Consider the following 4,779-nt stretch of genomic DNA (forward strand, 5'->3'; position numbering starts at 1 on the left):
CTCTCTCTCTCACAAACACGCATTCTCACTCTCTCTCACACACGCATTCTCTCTGTCTCTCACACACACATTCTCTCTCTCGTACACACGCATTCTCTCTCACACACACATTCTCTCTCTCACACACATATTCTTTCTCTCACACACGTATTCTCTCTCACACACGTATTCTCTCTGACACACGCATCCTCTCTCACACACACGTATTCTCTCTCTCACACTCACATTCTCTCTCACACACACAATCTCTCTCTCTCACACACACATTCTCTCTCACACACACACATATTCTCTCTCACACACACACATTTTCTCTCTCACGCACACTCATTCACTCTCACACATAGTGAGAGAGTGAGAGAAGGTGTGTGTGTGAGAGAGAGAATGTGTCAGAGAGGGAATGTGTGAGAGAAAGAATGTGTGTGTGAGAGAGAATGTGTGTTTGAGAGAGAATGTGTGTGTGTGAGAGTTTTTGTCCAATGTGTGCAGGAGGGTTTCCTGACGCAGCATGTAGACAGGCCAACAAGACGCAAAGCCCCATTGGATTTGCTTATGGGTAATGAACTCAGCCAGCTGTTCCCTTTGGAGGTAAGTGAGCACTTTGTCCATAGTGACCACAATTCGGTTATGTTTATTTAGTGATGGATAGGAATAGGTATTTATTGTAGAGCATGAGATATCGCGGGGAGAAAGGCCATTATGATGCGATTAGGCAAGAGTTAAGATACACCACTTATGGAAGGTAACTTCAAGGTTGTGCACACCTGAAATATGGAGCTTGTTCAGGGAAAAGCTACTGCATATCCATGGTAAGTATTTATGCGTCATGCAAGGAATATGAGGTCGACACAGGGATCTGGGTTTACTGAAGAAGTTGAATCTCTTGAGAAGAAGGAGAAGGAGGCGTATGTAAACATGAGATATAAAGGCTGAGGTAGGACGCTTGGGAATTAAACGCTAACCAGGAAGGAGCCAAAGAGAGGGCTACTTCGAGCGAAGAGGAGGCATGAGAAGTCTTTGTCTGGCAGGAACAATCCTGAAGCTTTCAATTGATAGTTCAAGAATAAAAGAATGTCGAGCATATGATTATGGCCTGTCAAGAACAGAATTACGAAGTTGTCAGCGGAGTCCAAGGACAGCAGAGACGCTGAATGTATTTTTTTTATCATATCAAAAATGAAAAAGACAATGTTGTGGAAGAGAGTATTGAGATGCAACCTATTAGAAGAAACGAAATTAACATTCATAAAGAGGAGTTGTTAGCAATTCATGAAAGTCTAAAAATAGGTTTGTCCCCTGGACTTGATGGGATGTATCCGAGGATTCTCTGTGAATCGTGGGAGGAGATTGCAGAACTTTTGACTATAAACTTTATTTCGTCAATGTTTATGTCATTAGTGCTAGAAGACCCGAGTTTAGCAAATATTGTCCCCTTCTTCACGAATTGGAGTAGAGACAATGCTGGTAATTATAGAACAGTGATCCTTAGCTTTCTTGCAGCTAACGTTTTGGAACAGATTATGAGAGATAGGATTTATGATCATCGAAAAAGGAAGAAGTTGATTCGGGATAGTGAGTACGATTTTATGAATAGCAGGTTGTTCCTCACAAACCTTGTTGAGGTCTTTGAGAAGGTGAGCAAACAGGTGGATGAGAGTAAACTGGTTGATGTGGTGGATGTGGTTTTCAGTAAGGCAGTGTCGGCTGTTGCATGAAATACAGAGTCATGGGATTGAGGATGGTTTCGCGGTTTGGATCAGAAATTGGCTCGCTGAAAGAAGACCGAGTGTGGCAGTTCATGGGAAATGATAATCTTGGAGTTCCGTAACTGATGGTGTACTACAAGGTTCATTTTTGTGTCCGCTGTTGTTTGTCATTTTCATAAATGACCTGGGTTAGGGCATGGAATGATGGATTCGTAAAATTGCAGATGACATTAAGATCAACGATGTTGTCAATAGTGCCAATATCTGCTGAAGGTTGAAGAGGGGCATGGATAATCTGCAGAGCTGACCTCAGAAGTGGCAAATGGATTTTAATGTGGAAAAATGTGAGATAATTTACTTCGGAAGGAGCAACAAGAATAAAGAGTTCTTGGCTAATTGTAATATTCTTGGAAGTGTAGATGTGCAGAGTGATCTCGGTGCCCATGTATATAAAACTCGGAAAGTTACCACCCACGTTGACAAATTTGTTTGCAAGGAGCACGGTGTGTTAGTTTTTCTTGGGAGAGTGATTCAGTTTCAGAGTGAAATTATCACTTTGCAGCTCCAGAAATTAACTGGTGTGGCCGCAATCATAGAGTTGCGTGCATTTCTGGTCGCCACATTATACGATGGATGTGAAAGCATTGGAAAGGGTGCAGAGGACAATTTCAAGGATGTTGCCCTCTATGGACAGATGGTCTTACGAGGAAAGGTTGAGGGGCTTGAGGTGGTTTTTGATAGCGCCAAGAAGTTTGAAGGGTGAATTTAGAGAGACATAGAAGATGATCAGAGGTTGCCATAAGGTGGACAGTGAAGGCATTTTTCTTCAAATGGTAATTTTGGCACAAGGGCACATCGATGTAAATTGAGGGTGATAGATACCGAGTTGGTTGTTTATCATTGAGTAGTAAGGGTGCTGAACGCCTTGCCTTCAACACTCGTAGACTCAACAACTTTCAGGGCAATGGTCATTGTATAAACTTGCGGATTATGATGGGAAAATACTAGTCAGGTTGGTATCACAGGTCGGTGCAACGTTAGGGCCAAAATGAACTTTATTGCAGTGTAATATTCGGTGTTTGAACTGTTCGTCAGCTTGAAGTTGCTATCATCTCTGGTCACTATCAGTAAAACCAACACCTGGCGAGAACCGAATGTGCAACTTTGGAACATTACGCACTTACATTCTGTCGTGCAACTACATCAAACTGACGAATTGCACCACTGGAGCTGCCGTGCACTGATGACCAATGACTACTGATCTTACCTTCAAACTACTTACTCCTTTTTTGCTGAAGATCTGAAATGAAACACAGCGCAGAGGAGATTATACTGATGATGGATCATCGATTATGGAGCATCAGGTTCTGGAAAATGACATAGTAAAATGTGGTGAAAATAGGCATAATAGAATTCTGTGTTAATTTACCGTGACTTCCTGCGTTGATCACAGGCAATGTTCTGTCGCCACTGTACTGGGATTTTCCTTCTGTCGGTATCAATTCGTCAGAGAATTCGATTCACTGGGACTTCACCTGCATCCTTTGGAATGTTCATATGGCACAATGACCCACACTGTACACAACGTCAACAATCTTCTGCATTACTACATCCAAGGGCACGTGGCATGGTTTTTCTTTTGTAAATAGTGAAAAATTAATCATGTTATGCAAGGGCAAATTGAATTTTAGTTTAAGTAGTAAAGTCGCAAGAATCCACAGTAAGTTTGAAAATGTCAGAAATTCATGTTCATTACCTTGGCCAGAATTCTAGCCCAGCAAAAGGGAAATCTGTCCCTGAATCCCCATGTAATCGCTTGCTCCATGTGTCCACGTGGAAACCTATGTGAAGCGATGTTCAGCCTGACAGAGACCTGAGGAGAATCCTCCACTGTCTGACATAAAGCTGAAACAGGAGCTATCTATTCCAGCATGGAGGGTAGCGAAGTGGACTTGAGACAGAAAATATTAATTGTTGTAGATTCACATTGTTCTCATTGTGATTGTTTAAAAACCTGGGCCAGAAAAAACTCAAGCAGAAAGGAGCAGTAGTAGGCCATTCTTAACACCGTTCCTGCCTCGGCACGCCATTCTGTACTATCATAGCTCACACAGCAGTTCTCTGTCTTTTTCCAGCGTATCCATGTCATCGTGTTGCCAAGTGGCGAACACATATTTATCGATCTCTACCATAAATAGACATCGAAGTTATTCATCGCTGAGAGGAAAATGCTGCATTTCGGGTCAGTTAGGTTTCTGCATGAATGTTAAAGGTTTTGCAGATGAGCAGCCGAGTCTGGTCTGAACACCTTTCAAACCATAAACTAAAACTCGACTCTGATGAGATTTGCATCCACAACTTTTGAATGGCAGTCTTAAGAAAGACGTAGAAATTCAACGCGCTTTCCATTGCACCACAGAGTCGCTGCCTCACCCAGTTTTCAGCACTAAAGTTTGCCTGAGAACGATTTCGTTCGGGACGCCCATCTCACATCTGTCTGACCTCGTCACACTTTCCAGAATCTGGTCCTTATCTACGTGTGCTCTGAATCTTCAAGTGTTCGGCTACATACTGCTGAAATATCCTCTTAACACTTAGCATTACCACACGTTCAAATAAGAAATTCCAGATGAGCAACACTCTATGGGTGAAGGCGTTCTTCCAAAATCTCCTCTCAACCGCTTTTCTCCTGCTTTTCATCTATGTCACTGGTTATTATTCCTTCCCGAAAAGCCGTATTCCTGTCATACATATCTATCATCTTCATAATACGTGCATATTAATCAGTATCTCACTCAGCCTTCTCTGTGCTTAGTTACACAGCCCCAGCTTAGCGCATCTACCTTCACAATGGGAATAGTCCAGCCCTTGGCATTATTTTCATCTCCTGTGAACTTCTCCTCCTGCAATCAGACAGTTCCTGCAGTCTTGCAATTACAACGGAAAAAGAAATGTTCTTTGAAGAAATGCCAAAATGTCTGAACAAAATCAGCAGCTCTTGTCCATCTATGATGAGAAAGGACAGTTAACGCTTCGAGTCCAAAGATTCGTGTTCGGAACTGATGGGATGTGT

This window comes from Chiloscyllium plagiosum, unplaced genomic scaffold (assembly GCF_037043375.1).
Source record: "Chiloscyllium plagiosum isolate Xiang-an unplaced genomic scaffold, Cpla_swu_hap1 HiC_scaffold_48, whole genome shotgun sequence".
NCBI classification, from domain to species: domain Eukaryota; kingdom Metazoa; phylum Chordata; class Chondrichthyes; order Orectolobiformes; family Hemiscylliidae; genus Chiloscyllium; species Chiloscyllium plagiosum.